This window comes from Anomaloglossus baeobatrachus, chromosome 1, assembly GCF_048569485.1.
Source record: "Anomaloglossus baeobatrachus isolate aAnoBae1 chromosome 1, aAnoBae1.hap1, whole genome shotgun sequence".
Classification (NCBI taxonomy): Eukaryota; Metazoa; Chordata; class Amphibia; order Anura; family Aromobatidae; genus Anomaloglossus; species Anomaloglossus baeobatrachus.
Window position 1 is genome coordinate 940,826,306 of NC_134353.1, and position 17,219 is coordinate 940,843,524.

The window sequence follows — 17,219 nt, forward strand, 5'->3', positions numbered from 1 at the left end:
ACCAATCAGCTTCGAGCTTTCAAAGTTACTTATAGCAACCAATCAGCTTCCATATTCATTACTTAGAGAAAAGCAATCAGCTTTGAGCTTTCAAAGTTACTTATAGCAACCAATCAGCTTCTATATTCATTACTCAGAGCAACCAATCAGCTTCGAGCTTTCAAAGTTACTTATAGCAACCAATCAGCTTCCATATTCATTACTTAGAGCAATCAGCTTCGAGCTTTCAAAGTTATTATAGCAACCAATCAGCTTCGCGCTTTAAAAGGCATTACTTATGGCAACCAATCAGCTTCCAGCTTTCATTGTTGTTACCTACAGCAACCAATCAGATTCCAATATTCATTACCATTGCCTATAGCAACCTATCACCTCCCAGTTTTCATTGCCGTTGCCTATAGCAACCTATCAGCTCCCAGCTTTCTATTTCCCTCAGGATGGCGCGGTTGCTACAGGTAACGCCTGCTGTGAGGTAGTTGCGCTGTGACTGTGAGGCCCGCGCTCTCCCCTCACGGCCTCGGTCCGGTTCTGCTCCTCACCGGAAGTGCCCGCGTTGTGCCGTCGTTGCGCCCTCAGCAGCACTGTGTCACATCACACACACCGGAAGTGGCGCTGGCTGCGCGGCGGTTTGGCGCCGGTGGAGGGAGTCCTTCGTGCGGCTGCACTTCCGGTCGGCATTTTGTTCTGTGTGAGGGAGAAGCGGATCCCGATTAGCCCCGAAGCGGCCGCCGCGCAGTGAGCGGACTCCTCCCCTCCGTCCCCAGCGTCCTCTTCTCCCGCCGAGCCCGCTCTCAGCAGGCCGTGTGCCCGCGGCGGGGGACAGCGACGCCCGGAGTGGGAGCGCACGGAGGCTGCGGCCTGACGGGAGGCAGTGGTGTCCGGCCGGGGAGTGTACGTGTGAGCAGCGGCGGGCCGCCGAATCTCCCCCTTCCCTCTGTTGGTTCCCGGCGGCGGCTGCAGGCGGGAGGGAGGGGGGCAGGCCGGGAGGAGGCGGAGGAGAAGGGATCGGCTCCTTCCCCGCTCCCCCTCTCTCTACATGTCCGGATTATCCTCAGCAGGCCCGGAGTGACGGAGGATCGGCTCCCCCCAGCGGCCCGGACTGGAGGCCGCACTCACAGCCTGCCGCTCAGGTAAACACACGGCCGGGGAGCTCGGGGAAGAACGCGGGCGGCGGCCGGGCCTGGGAGCCGGGGAGGACGGAGCGAGGCCCCGGGGCTGCCGGGGACAGAGGTCACCTCCAGCCGCCGAGACCCGGGCAAAGTGGGGAAAGTTGTGTGCGGCGGCCGGGACTATAGTCACAGGCCAATGTGTGCCAGTCCCCGGCTGTGATTATAGTCACGGGCCAATGTGTGCCAGTCCCCGGCTGTGATTATAGTCACAGGCCAATGTGTGCCAGTCCCCGGCTGTGATTATAGTCACGGGCCAATGTGTGCCAGTCCCCGGCTGTGATTATAGTCACGGGCCAATGTGTGCCAGTCCCCGGCTGTGATTATAGTCCCGGGCCAATGTGTGCCAGTCCCCGGCTGTGATTATAGTCACGGGCCAATGTGTGCCAGTCCCCGGCTGTGATTATAGTCACGGGCCAATGTGTGCCAGTCCCCGGCTGTGATTATAGTCACGGGCCAATGTGTGCCAGTCCCCGGCTGTGATTATAGTCACGGGCCAATGTGTGCCAGTCCCCGGCTGTGATTATAGTCCCGGGCCAATGTGTGCCAGTCCCCGGCTGTGGTTATAGTCACGGGCCAATGTGTGCCAGTCCCCGGCTGTGGTTATAGTCACGGGCCAATGTGTGCCAGTCCCCGGCTGTGATTATAGTCCCGGGCCAATGTGTGCCAGTCCCCGGCTGTGATTATAGTCACGGGCCAATGTGTGCCAGTCCCCGGCTGTGATTATAGTCACGGGCCAATGTGTGCCAGTCCCCGGCTGTGATTATAGTCACGGGCCAATGTGTGCCAGTCCCCGGCTGTGATTATAGTCACGGGCCAATGTGTGCCAGTCCCCGGCTGTGATTATAGTCACGGGCCAATGTGTTCCAGTCCCCGGCTGTGATTATAGTCACGGGCCAATGTGTGCCAGTCCCCGGCTGTGATTATAGTCACGGGCCAATGTGTGCCAGTCCCCGGCTGTGATTATAGTCACGGGCCAATGTGTGCCAGTCCCCGGCTGTGATTATAGTCACGGGCCAATGTGTGCCAGTCCCCGGCTGTGATTATAGTCACGGGCCAATGTGTGCCAGTCCCCGGCCGTGATTATAGTCACGGGCCAATGTGTGCCAGTCCCCGGCCGTGATTATAGTCACGGGCCAATGTGTGCCAGTCCCCGGCCGTGATTATAGTCACGGGCCAATGTGTGCCAGTCCCCGGCCGTGATTATAGTCACGGGCCAATGTGTGCCAGTCCCCGGCTGTGATTATAGTCACGGGCCAATGTGTGCCAGTCCCCGGCTGTGATTATAGTCACGGGCCAATGTGTGCCAGTCCCCGGCTGTGATTATAGTCACGGGCCAATGTGTGCCAGTCCCCGGCTGTGATTATAGTCACGGGCCAATGTGTGCCAGTCCCCGGCTGTGATTATAGTCACGGGCCAATGTGTGCCAGTCCCCGGCTGTGATTATAGTCACGGGCCAATGTGTGCCAGTCCCCGGCTGTGATTATAGTCACGGGCCAATGTGTGCCAGTCCCCGGCTGTGATTATAGTCACGGGCCAATGTGTGCCAGTCCCCGGCTGTGATTATAGTCACGGGCCAATGTGTGCCAGTCCCCGGCTGTGATTATAGTCACGGGCCAATGTGTGCCAGTCCCCGGCTGTGATTATAGTCACGGGCCAATGTGTGCCAGTCCCCGGCTGTGATTATAGTCACGGGCCAATGTGTGCCAGTCCCCGGCTGTGATTATAGTCACGGGCCAATGTGTGCCAGTCCCCGGCTGTGATTATAGTCACGGGCCAATGTGTGCCAGTCCCCGGCTGTGATTATAGTCACGGGCCAATGTGTGCCAGTCCCCGGCTGTGATTATAGTCACGGGCCAATGTGTGCCAGTCCCCGGCTGTGATTATAGTCACGGGCCAATGTGTGCCAGTCCCCGGCTGTGATTATAGTCACGGGCCAATGTGTGCCAGTCTCCGGCTGTGATTATAGTCACGGGCCAATGTGTGCCAGTCCCCGGCTGTGATTATAGTCACGGGCCAATGTGTGCCAGTCCCCGGCTGTGATTATAGTCACGGGCCAATGTGTGCCAGTCCCCGGCTGTGATTATAGTCACGGGCCAATGTGTGGTAGTCACAGGTTAATGTGCGATAGTCCCAGTATGTAATTATAGTCACCAACTTATGAGCGATAGTCACTGGCTAATGTGCGATAGTTGCAGACTGTGATTATAGTCTCTGGCTAATGTGCGATAGTCACAGACTAATAGTCGCCGACTAATCTGCGATAGTCACCAGCTGGGATTATAGTCAACAGATTAATATGCGATAATTGCCGGCTAATGGTCACAGGCTAATGTGCGGTAGCCACTGGCTAATGATCACAGGCTAATGTGCGGTAGCTACTGGTTAATGTGCGGTAGCCGCCGGCTAATGGTCACCGACTAAGGTGCGGTAGCCGCCGGCTAATGGTCACCGACTACTGTGCATTAGCCTCTGGCTAATGGTCACAGGCTAATGTGCTGTAGTCGTCAGCCAGAAGTCACCAACTAATGTTCGATAGTCTCCGGCTAACAGTCACCAGCTAATGGTCACAGACTAATGTGTGGTAGTCGCTGGCTGTGATTATAGTCACCGACTAATGTATGATAGTCACTGACTAATGTACGAGAGCCACTGGCCAATAGTCACCAGGTAATGTCGGATAGCCGCTGGCCAGTAGTCGCCGGCTAATGCGCCTTAGCCGCTGGCCAGTAGTCGCCGGCTAATGCGCCTTAGCCGCTGGCCAGTAGTCGCCGTCTAATGGTCATCAACTAATGTCTGGTAGTCCCTGACTGTAATAAGTGTATAATGTACCAGTCACTGCACTAAGTCACTATAACAGATAATGGTCTTTAACTAATGTATACTGGCCACCGAGCAGTGAAGCCATATTATGATCGTAGTGGAGTTGAACTGCAATAGTATAATAGTCACTGAGCAACAAGCTGGACTGTAATATTAGGTAGTCAGTGACTATTATACCGTTATTACACTCCATCATTGCCGCCCATAGACTATAACGCTGGTATATTAGTCACTGAGTGGAGCTGGACTGTAATAACAGAATAATAGTAGCGCGGAGCTGGAATAATATAATGTTACTAGTGTGGAGCTGTAATATAATCTCATTAGTGCGGAGTTGTGCTGTAACAATATAATAATGTGGAGCTGGGATAATGTTCTAGCGCAGAGCCCGACTACAAGATTATATTTCTACTGGTCCAGACCTAAATTGTAGTAATATAATGTTACTATTGCGGAGCTGTGCTGTAATAATATAATAATAAAGCGGAGCTGTGATAATCTACCTCCGAGCGGGACTATGGGATTATATATCGTTCTTCCGGTGCAGACATAAGCTGTAGTAATATAGTTGACCTGTGCTGTAATAACATTATTATATCATTAGTTGATCTCCAGACAATAATACTGGGTGATTCCAAAAGGACAAGGTAGAGTAAAGGTCTGTGAAGTGACATCAGGGGTGAATGGCCGGTGACTGAATATCAGGGCAAACCCGGTTTATGTGCCCCTAGCAACCAATCACAGGACAACTTTCATTTTTAAAGAGACAAATGTAATATGTGCTTATGTAGTGTGACAAGAGATGGCAACAGCAAAGCATGAAAAAGGGTTGTGCGTTGAAATTAGCAAGAACGGGCTCTTTGTTTTTTTTTTTTTGGGACCGCTCTCGGAATATATTTGGTCGGTGTGCTCCACATAGAAACGTCTTTTTGCATTTTCGTCAAAATCACTCTGTTTGGTCGTGGTAAAAATCCAGGCTGCCTAAAAAACGTGGAAGAGACCGCCAATAGAAGTCAAGCCGTATACGAGGGCAAGTCCTAGAAAGTCATCCAGGCGGACTAGTACCTACAGGGGCCACAAACCTTGGTACAGAATGCTTTACATAAACTTCTGCTTTGTAAACTGAACGGATTACATCTTCAGGAGCTGAAGAACCAGATGACAAACTGGAACGCCGGGACTTTCACATTGACTTACGGGGCCGGCTGGAAAAGGATGGATTTTGTTGAGTGACGAGGCCACTTTTCACCTCAGAAGGAAGGTCATTTGCCCCTCAAAAATCCATGTGCCTTTAATGAGCACCTGAGGGACTCACCCAAAGTAACCATGTTCTGTGCAATGAACAGGTGTAAAGTCTGCATTGCCTTCTTTTTTTTGCCAAGGATACTGTCATTGGCCACTCCTACCTGGACATGGTAAAGGAATACGGTAGTTTACACCACAGATTAGGATTGGCAGATCTTCCTCTGATCAGCAGGCTGGAGCACCTTCCACAATTCCAGTTTGGTGTTCGCTGTTACCTGAATTAAACTACCCAAATGGTTACACCGGCGGCATCGAAAAACTGTTCACCAGTGCTGCATTGGCTTAACACCTTGTAGGACTACATCAAGGACTCTGTATCAGCGCCCGAACGACCCGAGACAAGGCTGAAACAGAGGAGTCCACAGCAGATGGCACGCTGGACAGAGCTGGAAATCACTTACAATATTTGTAGAGTATGTAGAACACTTGGCTAGTGTCTTTTCAGGTTAATCAATTTGTGTTATACTCACCGAGGCTATAACTTTGGCCCATCCTTTTTGAATCACTTTGTATTATACTACTACTAGTGCAAAGCTTAACTAATAATACCTGACTAGTACAGTGATGTATGTGAATCCTTTTCTACTTATGCTACAGAGCTGGGCAATAATGTAGAGCAGAACTGCAATAATTATAGTTACTAGTGCAGACCTGGACGGCAGGAGTGTAAGGAGACTACTGTAAAGCAAAACGGTACTGGAGCTGGACTGTAATAGTATTATATGGCCTGTTCTGCAGAGCTGGACTGTAATAGTATTATATGGCCTGTTCTGCAGAGCTGGACTGTAATAGTATTATATGGCCTGTTCTGCAGAGCTGGACTGTAATAGTATTATATGGCCTGTTCTGCAGAGCTGGACTGTAATAGTATATCGCCACAAGTGCAGAGCTGGACAGTAGTAGTGTAATGACGCTAGTGTATGGCTAGGACGGTACCGGAGCTGGACTGTAAGGCTTTGTTCACACAACTAGAAAAAGGATTTTTCTCAAGAAATTTCTTGAGTCTGAAAGATCACCGAAAACCGCATGCGGTTTTTGGTGCAGTTTTTCTGTTGGTTGGTCCCTGCGTTTTTTTTACCATTATCTATGTAAAAAACCGCAGGTACCTGCAGAAAAGATGTGACATGCACCTTCTTTTTCTCAAGAAATTCTGCAGAAAGAATGTTCTTGAGAAAAAAAAAATGCAGTGTGCGCATAGCTATTTTTTTTTTCCATAGGTTTTGCTAGGGAATGTCTGCAGAAAGGTTAAAAACATTTTCTGCAGAAATTTCTGTAACAAAACCGTGGGTAAAATTGCAGTGTGTGAACAAGGCCTATTATATCGCCACTAGTGCAGAGCTAGGCAGTAGTAGTGTAATGCCACTAGTGTATGGCAAGGACAGTACCAGAGCTGGAGTGTAATAGTATTATATGGCCACTAGTGCAGAGCTGGACTGTAGTAGTAGATCACCACTAGTGCAGACCTGGACTGTAGTAGTGTAATGCCACTAGTGTATGGCAATGACGGTACCGGAGCTGGACTGTAGTTGTATTATATGGCCACTAGTGCAGAGCTGGACTGTAGTAGTATTATATGGCCACTAGTGCAGAGCTGGACTGTAGTTGTATTATATGGCCACTAGTGCAGAGCTGGACTGTAATATTATTACGGTACCACTAGTGTGCAGTGAGTCTGCAATAATGCAATGTAGGTACTAGTATGAAGCTGGAGTCATCGTCCTAAATAATTAAAAATAATACTAACCTATTGATTAGATTAATGCGTGCTATTAGTGTACCATGCTAGACATGACTTGTATCTCAGTATGTCCGGAATAATAATAAACCATATAATAGTGCTTCTACATATTAGTTATTCATCTCTTGTCCCTGCTGAGTAATAGTGACCTACATAAGGGTGTGTTTGCACATAGCCTTTTAATTTTTCAGTGGGAAAAAAACACAGCATGCATTTTTTCCTTGTATATTTTGAAATGTTGTGTATTTTTTTTTTCCTTGTTTATTGAGCTGCTCAGTATTTTTTCCCTTGGTTTTTGAGCTGTGGTGCATGTACATTTTAATGCTGTTTTATTAGTTTACACCCATTCAATTGAATGCATGAAAAACGTGCAGCGGTTTTTCTGCCAAAACTTTTCCATGGGGGGAAAGAGACCTGCAAAAAACACTGAACATACAGTAATACTGGTAATAATCTATATAATAGTGCGGTAATACTAGAGTGCTACTTGTGTGGCGCTGGACTGATGCATCAACATCTATAATGATAACCTTAATGATAAGGCTATCTTCACATGTCCAGATTTCATCCATTAGAATGGATCCAGCAGAAATCTATTGCTCAAAAAAGTTATGCAAACCCAGCTTTTTTGTCCATCTTGAAGAAATTGATTTTTGCAGGATCTGCTTTTTTAACATGGGAGTGTATGGAAAACTGATCCATCAGCTGATTACTATTTAGCCATCCGTTTTTCTTGCATTTGTAAAGGATCCGTTTTTTTTTCTTACTGGATCAATTTCAAATGGAAGATAAATGGCAATCAGTTAACGGATCCGTTTTCAAATAGACTCCAAAGTAAAAAAAAAATGAATCCTGGAAAAATCAATTTTTTTAAAAACGGACATGAAAGTTGCATTTCCACAAATTGTTTACCATCAGATTGCTGCTGGATCTGTCCTCACGGAAGATTACTGGACATGTGAACAGAACCTTATACTGTTTGGGGCTATGTTCACACGCAGCATTTTTTTCTGAAGCCAAATCCTACTCCTGGTAGTAAAACTGCTGAGTTCAAAATGCAGTTTTGCTGTGTTTTTGCAGTGGTTTTTAGCTGCACGTTTTAGTGTAGATTATACGTGAGATTTGTTTACAGTCCATGTTTAATAAAGTTAGTTTTATTCATCAAAAATGCAGCAAAACCTGTATGCTGCGTTTTTGCTTGTTTTTTTTTTTCTTGTTTTTGCATTTTCTCATTGCCTTCTCTAGGTCAAATAAAAATGCTGAAAGAATTACAGATTTAACAAAACGCTGCACCTCAAATTCAGTCAGGAAAAAGTGTGTGCATGAGATTTTTGAAATGTCGTTGCTTTTGGCGGTAGCGTATTTAAAGTAAAGAGATCCCTTCAAAACTGCTGCGTGTGAACATAGCCTTAATGTTACTAATACCCAGGTGGTATGGAATCATAGAAGTAACTGCCTATAAACAGATTACTACTACCAGAGGTATCCAGAGAAATCGAATACTATAATAAATATAATACTAGAGGTGAATTAATAATTTATATTCAAGGTAACCTGTCAGGTGGGTGCAGTATGCACCCAGAACCACGAGCAGTTCTGGGTGCATATGCCTAATCCCTTCCTATCCGTCCCTGTATACACTAGCATAGATAAAGGGATCTTTATCAAAGTATTTCTAAAGATCTTTTATAATATGCTAATGAGCGAAGGGACTAGGTGTTATATCCCCGACTAGTCCGCCCTCTAATCATGTTAGTACACCCACAGTGGCGTACTAACATGCTAGTCAAAGCAGTGTCACCAGTGTTTACGTGCGTACCTGAGTCCGCGGTGAACGCTGATATGAACGTCCTGGCACTTCTGGTCATGCGCGGTAGCTCTGTCTGAAGCCAGGACGCGTACACCCGGCTTCATACTGCATGACCGGAAGGGCCCGGCATTCAGAAGTGTGATCACATCGAATACAGGTATGTGTGAGCATGTTAGTACTCCACTGTGGATGTGCTGACATGCTTAGATGGCGAACTAGTCAGGATATAACACCCAGGGGACTAGTCCCTTCGCTCATTAGCATATAACATCTTTAGACATACTTTTCATAAAAGATCTCTTTATGCTAGTGTATACAGGGACGGTTAGGCAGGGATTAGCAATATGCACCCAGATCTGCTCTTGGTTTTCACTGCATATTGGACCTGACAGGTTCCCTTTAATATGAACTGTTCATTCCCAAAACCTTGTAGTAGTAATAACTTGTATAAACTACAGTGTTACTAAAGCAAAGTTACATTCTAACCAGACCCTATGAAATAATATCCCAAATACTAAAGTACTGCAAGTGCAGAGCTAGACTCCAGCAACTATATAGACTAATATATTACCTTCCAGAGCTACTAATGCAGATCTGAACTTATATCTCCGCAACCACAGAGGGAGTAATACCCTGCCCAATAGTACACGCCACCCGGCCGGAGCTGGGATTGCAGTATTACACTCTTTTGCCAGTGCCCCCCCCCCCCCCTCCCTCCCTCCAAAACAAACACAACACAATGCTGATGTTTTGCTTGCAATTTTTGTGTTTTGTCTTGTTTTTTTTTTTTTTTTTCTTCATTATTTTAAGCTACATAATGGGCAAATAATGCCCGCCCCACCCAACAAAAGAAGTGTATTTATATAAACTCCATTTTGAAATAGCAAAAATAGCAACGCCAGAAAAGACCTGGAATTATGGAAATCACTGAATGGATACATATATTAATAGTGGGCAAATAATGTAAAAATGGGGACTAAATGTGGAATTATCGAGTGAGCAGAAATACTGGCACTTCCAGCCTCGGCTGCTGTCAGAGGTTAACGGTCGCCTCTTGATGGTTCTGCCTCTGAATGCACTTGGGCAGATCCTCAAGATCCGCTGCTGGCAGCTCCTGTGTAATCACCGACCGATGCCATCCCAGATATGGTCAATGGGGGACAAGACCATAGACGCTACAGCCACGGGAGCATGTTAAGACCATGCACCCTGCTCACAGTAGCGCAAACAACATGCGACCTGGTGTTGCTTTATTGGAAAAAAAAAAAATTGCTCCTGGGACACTGGAGAAATGGCAGTAGTCAGTGTGTACACAAACTGTCAGAAAGCATTTGCACAACATTTGGCTACTGGCCAGATGTCCAGCGATAGATATTCATTGACCCCACATCACAGCTCTCAAAAACTTTCATTGTACAGGGCAAAACTGCAACGCAGGCTGGAAGACAAAATCGACAAGTCCCGCTTTTGTCTTGGACATTGTTAGAGATTGGTCTGGAGACCACGTGGGTAAGGGCTGGTTCACACTAAGCGACAGCGACAACGAGGTCGCTGTTACGTCACCATTTTCTGTGACGTAACAGCGACCTTGTAAGTCGCTGTTATGATCGCTGCTTAGCTGTCAAACACAGCAGCCGAAGCAGCAATCATAACCGCGAGAGCAGGGAGCCGCGCACACTGCTTAGCGCTGGCTCCTTGCTCTCCTAGCTACAGTACACATCGGGTTAATTAACCCGATGTGTACTGCAGCTACATGTGCAGAGAGCTGGAGCCGGCAGCACAGGCAGCGTGAGAGCTGCGGAGGCTGGTAACTAAGGTAAATATCGGGTAACCACCTTGGTTACCCGATGTTTACCCTGGTTACAGCTTACCGCAGGCTGCCAGATGCCGGCTCCTGCTTTCTGCTCGCTTCATTTCGTCGCTCTCTCGCTGTCACACACAGCGATCTGTGTGTCACAGCGGAAGAAGAAAACGAACCAGGGCTGTGTGTAACGAGCAGCGATCTCGCAGCAGGGGCCAGATCGCTGCTCAGTGTCACACACAGCGAGATCGCTAATGAGGTCACTGTTGCGTCACCAAAACCGTGCCGTAACAGCGATTTCGGTAGCGATCTCGCTATGTGTGAAGCACCCCTAACACCAGGAAGAGACCTTCATGAGCGATTGTCACACTGTGATTATGGTATATGGTCCTACAATGTACAGTAGCTAGACCCCTCTACTCTTCATCCCATGTACAATAATGATTTGATGTTATGTTGATTTGGTGGTGGCACCCGTGTGCTATGGACATATTTCCAGTGTCCCATGAGCTGTTTTTCAAAGGATGATGCCAGGCAGCATTATGTTCTACTGTGAACAGTCGGAGTGGCCTAAACGTGCACCCATGTCTGCAGTGTCTCAGGACTTGTCTCGTATGGCCGCAGCGTCTCGGGAATTGTCTCCCATCGAGCACATCTGGTACGGCATAGGTCGGAGATTACACAGCAGCCGCCAGCAGAGGATCTTGATGATTTGCCCAAGTGCATTCAGCGAGGCAGAATCTTCCTGAGACGACCATTAATAACCTCTGTGACATCAGCTGAGAGCGTGCCAGTTTTTCTGCACTTGGTGCTCCCTCGATAATGAATAATTACACATTTTTGAAATTTTTTTTTCCATTTTTACACTTGCCCATTAGTAACGTGGGTATCCATTTCAGTGATTTCCATAATTCCAGGACTTTTTTTGTTGCAATTTCAATATTGAGAATATATATATCAATCATCACTTTTTTTGTTTGGATCAGTTATTCTTTGCTCATTAAGCAGCATTGAGAGGTTTTGAAAACAATCCTTTTTTTCATCATTTGCATATCATTAGCATTGTCTTTTCAATATTAGGCCTCATTCAGACATCTGCGTTGAATGAATGTGGTGTATCCTTTTTTTTTTTTTTTTTTTTTACAAATACAGCACATGCCCATTATAATCTATGTCGCTATTCACATGTCCATGATTTTTCACAGACAGTGTGTCTGTGCAAAAATGAAGACATGTCTGTTTTTTCCGGCAGCATGGATGACGAGGATCAATACAAGTCTATGGGTCCATGAAAAACACGTACACGTATTTAACACTGTAAACTAAAGGAGAAGTTTTGTCATTTTATTTCTTTATCCATCCTTGATAACTGATGACAACTGATGATAAAAACAGACACAAAACACAGATGACCCACCCACACCATTTTTTTTTGTGTGTGTGTTTATACATGTACATGTGATTGCAGCCTTGGTGTATGTGTTTGTGTGGATAATATATTTTATTTCTATAATGACCCCCAACAAACATCTGGTAGCAAAAAGAAAGGCCTAAAGATAGCTTTTTGTTTTTTTGAGGATAACCTCCTTCTAGTAGTAACCTGTATCATGTATAGTTACTAGTGCAGCGCTGGGCTCTGTATTTATAGGTAATTACTATACAGTCACTTATATTAGTGTGTGCAGATGGAGGCATAACACTGAACAAGAAATAATGCTAATAACCTAAACAATATTAGGATGGCTCGGTATAACTAGAGTGAACTTGGTCGTATCTCAGAACCAGCAGAAAAGTAATAAATGATGTAATTGTACTACTACCAGTGCAATCTATAGAATGCACTGTTCCTGGGAATAGTACAAACCTCTAAGGCCCTGTGTGCACTAGACGCTTTTGCGGCATTTTTTTACCGCAATTTTGTGCAGAAAAGGCTGTGACAATTCTTCCCCAGCAATGTCTGTGGGTTTTCCGAAGTGATGTCCGCACACAGCGGTTTTTTTGAAGCTGCGTTTTTGTGTTGTCAATTCTGCTTTTTTCATAGCGTTTTTCACTCATTGAATGCAGTGGATAAAAACGCAGCGTGAAAAAAACGCCTAGTGCGCACATAGCCTAATACTACAATGTTACTAGTACCTACAGTATTATAAAGTACCACTTTATGGCCTGCAGACTAATAGTAATAACCCAAATAGTAATCATAGTACTATTATTAGTGCAGATCTTGTCTGTTATAATGCATAGTAACAGCCTACATAATACAGAAATGCTTGTGTAAGGCTGCTTTCACACTACGTTTTTTTAATGCGTCATGAACGTTTTTTTGCTGTAAAAGCGGATCCTGCTTTTACAGCAAAAAACGCATGCTAATGCATGTGTTATTTTGCAGGATCCTGTCACTGGATGTTTAGGGGCGGGCATTGGAGTCATGTGATCGGGAGTGAGGGGAACTAAACGTGCCAGACTGGGAGCCGGTTTCTTACAACTGCGGAGGTTCGCAACCAAGGTAAACATCGGGTAACTTGCTTGGATACCCGATATTTATCTTGGTTACGAGCGTCTGTACACGTAACCAACGTAAACATCGGGTAACTAAGAGAAGTGGTTACCCGATATTTACCTTGGTTACGAGTGTCCGCAGCTCTCAGGTGGGAGAGAGAGACAGGAGAGGGAGGGGGGAGACAGAGAGAGGAATGAGAGGGTGGAGGGAGAGGGGGAGAGAGGTAGGAGAGAGAGGGACTGATCACGCGAGGCTGGTTCTGGGCATGCTCAGTAGAGCAACCAGGATCCTGCCTATCAGCATGCCAGCGTTCACCTGCGTTTGCGTGCTGTTTAGTCAGGATCCAGCGATTTGCAGTATTTGGACGCAGCTCAAAAACGCTACAAGTAGCGTTTTTGAAAAATGTTAAAAAACTGCAAGTCGCTGGATCCTCAACTATAACGCACGCAAACGCAGGTGAACGCATGTTAACGCGAGTCCATTGCAAATGCATTGAAATGAAAACGCATTTGCACTGGATCCGCTTTTGCGTTAAAAAAACGTTCATGACGGATGTTAAAAAAACCAAGTGTGAAAGCCGCCTAATGCAGGACTTACACCCTGTGCAAAATATTAATTCAGTGTCACTAGTGCAGGTTGGGCTCACTCCCCAGCATTCGGTAATGAAGGTAATAGTTTTGTTATCATCTATAGTAATATATAGCTATTAATAGTAGCTATATGAGTGGTAATAATTGAGTTTCATCTGATTGTTATCTTATGCAATAATAATGACACCATAAATATAATATATACATGGCACAGGCCTTCTTAGGTGGAGGATTGCTTCTGTAGTAACGTCCTTATATTCATATACAGTGCTTGTTTTCCCCGGTGGTGTTATACAGAGGATTTTGAGACTTTGGAAAGTTAGAGAAATTGGCGTGGGTGAGGATACATTTCCACCAAGAGGATTTGATGAGTTTTTGATTTTTGCAGCATTTGTGCACTTACTACCGAAGTCCGTTTACTTGCATTTTTTTTTCTTCGCATTTTTGTGTCTTTTTGGTAGGTTGTTTTAAATCTTGTTTGTTTTTGATGCTTCCTAGTCTTCGGCTGTGATGAAACTTTCATTGATTGTCATGTGCAGATTATATACGTTTTTAATGCAAATTAACATCCATACTGCTAACCTTATAATGTACATTACAAATGGTCATACATACAAATACATATGTAAAAAAATATGGTCATACAAATACAATACCATTGTTTTCCGGGGAGCACTTGTACAAGTTTTGGTGTCATGTTTGCCCTTTATGGTAATCTGGAGCCATTGTTCACACTGAACACTGCAGCCTGCAATAGGATGAAAGGAATAATTACATTTGCTGTCTGAACTAGAATAGCACAAGAGGCTTTTGAGCATTGCCTTTACACAGCAGAGCGTGATCTCCCCGAGTCACATGTAGGGATCTGACAACCTGCATGTCTGACAACCTTTATGTGCACCGCACACTGCAATACTCATACAGCTGAATAAGAGCCTGCTTACTATTCACACTTGGGAAGTTTTTACTATGACAAAAAGTAATTAAAAATAGAAATTGTCTGCACAGCCATATGAATAAGGATTACAGAGCAGCCCTAATATTTTATTAATCACTAAATTGTGTGATCGGCGTTGAATGCTGTGGATCCTTGTTTATGAGGGACAGCTAGCAACCACCAATAAGTATTAGGTGGAAATAAATCATCTCATATTAGGTGTTTTCTGGTGATATGGCTTATTTAGTGATTTAAATGTATTTTTCATTTATTCCTTCATCAGCTCTTATTAGCTTCTATGTGTTTAATTCTATAAAGTCTTGGCTACATCTGTCTGTTGTCAGTAACATTTCTGCACAGGAACTTGCTGTGTATGAGGTGCAGGCAGGATACAATTACCAGTGACCACTGGACACTACTGTGTATGAGGTGCAGGCAGGATACATAGTAATCAATGGACATTGCGCTGTATGAGGTGCTGGCAGGATACAGTTACCAGTGAGCACAGGACACTATGTATGCCGTGCAGGCAGGATGCACAGGACACTATGTATGCCGTGCAGGCAGGATGCACTGGACACTATGTATGCCGTGCAGGCAGGATGCACTGGACACTGCTGTGTATGGGGTGCAGGCAGGATGCACTGGACACTGCTGTGTATGGGGTGCAGGCAGGATGCACTGGACACTGCTGTGTATGGGGTGCAGGCAGGATGCACTGGACACTGCTGTGTATGGGGGGCAGGCAGGATGCACTGGGCACTGCTGTGTATGGGGTGCAGGCAGGATGCACTGGACACTGCTGTGTATGGGGTGCAGGCAGGATGCACTGGACACTGCTGTGTATGGGGTGCAGGCAGGATGCACTGGACACTGCTGTGTATGGGGTGCAGGCAGGATGCACTGGACACTGCTGTGTATGGGGTGCAGGCAGGATGCACTGGACACTGCTGTGTATGGGGTGAGCTCCGGGCGCTGCAGTGTATGTGCTGAGCACTGGGCTCCAGGCCGGCTGTAATCTCTATTGTCACGCTCAGGGGTTGTTCTCAGAGGCTATTGCAGCACTGCAGAGGTGTCGTTCCAGTGTCTTTGCTGGAGTGCCCTTTTGTCGTGCGTGGAGCCGGCCGCTGTAGTGGGCGCAGAGCTGTGGACAATGTGTCTCCGCTTCAGAGCTCCCAGCCTCAGAGCAGCAGGTCTCATTGTGCCCCGAGTGCTGATAAATAAATCATGGCCGGCACAGGGCTCCTCGCAGGGGCTCGGGCTGGTGCTGGGGGGGCTCGGGCTGGTGCTGGGGGGCTCTCTCCTCCCACTCGGTTTGTTTTCCCGGGAATGTCTCCTTGTCTCGTGTAGCAAGTTTACTCCTTCTCCTGCGCTGCCCTGTAACCCGGCCTCCCCGTCTGTTCTCCTCCCTGCTCTCCTTTAATCTGCTTGTCTTTTGTGCTGCCTGCTGCAGCTGGGGGCTCGCTCAGGGCCTGGGGCCTAAATGTGCACCTTTAACTGCAATCAGAAATAAAAAGGGGCAGCAGCTGCTGCTCAGCCCCCTTAACCCGTCCCCTCCTGGACTCGTGAGCGCAGTGCTGCAAAGTTTTGTGTGTCCCGGCAGTGAAGGGGTTGTGGCGCTGTCACACCCATGTCCTTAGATCTGTCCCCTCCCTGCCTCCCACCCTTGTGTGCATTCCCAGATCAGGGCTTGGCTGAGCTCCAAGTTGACGAAAACAGAATAAAAAAAGGAAGCCCTGGGAAAGGCGCAGGCTGCCCTCCTCCTCCCCTCCCGCAGATGCGCCTCCTCCCCTCCCCTGGCTGTTTTCATCATCAGACGGCGACACGGGGCTGTGATGTGTCGTGTGATGGGGGACGCTTCCCTGTGCCCCTTGTTATTTGCAATCACGTGATCCTGTGGCTGGTGACCCCCCTCTCCGCTCCTTGACGTCTTTTGTGCTCCCTACACGGATGTGAAGTGTTCTGCCTCCTGTCTACTTTACAAGTGGGTTCCAACTTTTAGCCTCTTTTATACTTGTCTGGATTGTAGTTCCTGTAGATGTTTTTTTTTTTTTTCACCCACGTGAGATACTTTTATTGTTTTGGTTGGAGAAAATGTTGGGATCTGTCAAACTTGTCGAGTGCATTATTTTCCGGCACTTTTGCTAAGGCCTTTTTGCATCATAGTCCTGTGCGGATTAAGCAATCTATATTGCTGAAGGGGATGGAGGAAACAACTACAGCTTGTATTTCTCCATTCATGTATTCTTCATATACTCCACTCCAGGAACAGTGAATTGTGAGTTGAGGGGGTTCCCATCCTTTGCCTATGAATTTTTTTTTTTTTTTTTATATGGACCCCAAATGGATGTTTGCTAGAAGCATTAACGCTACACATTTTGTCAACAAGGCAGCAAGTATTGCAAAGACAATGCTAAAACCTTTTTATTAAAGGGGTTAGGCTGCTTTCACACATTCGGTTTTTCCCGTGCGGCACAATCCGGCGCTTTGCAGAAAAAACGCAACCGTTTTTTTTGCCGCCGGTTGCGTTTTTTTTGCATAGACTTACATTA

General features: G+C 46.5%; 1 protein-coding gene across 3 annotated transcripts in view; it reads left to right on the top strand.

Moving 5' to 3' along the window:
• Positions 1 to 606: 606 nt before the first annotated feature.
• NIPBL (NIPBL cohesin loading factor) overlaps positions 607 to 17,219 on the top strand; it is a 400,749-nt gene continuing 384,136 nt past the window's right edge. For 2 of the 3 annotated variants that reach the window (XM_075328583.1, XM_075328589.1), the window contains exon 1: positions 608 to 1,130. The gene's annotated coding sequence lies outside the window, so the exon portion shown is untranslated. Of the gene's footprint in view, positions 1,131 to 17,219 lie in introns of all 3 variants that reach the window. The other variant, XM_075328597.1, reaches the window with a different exon arrangement.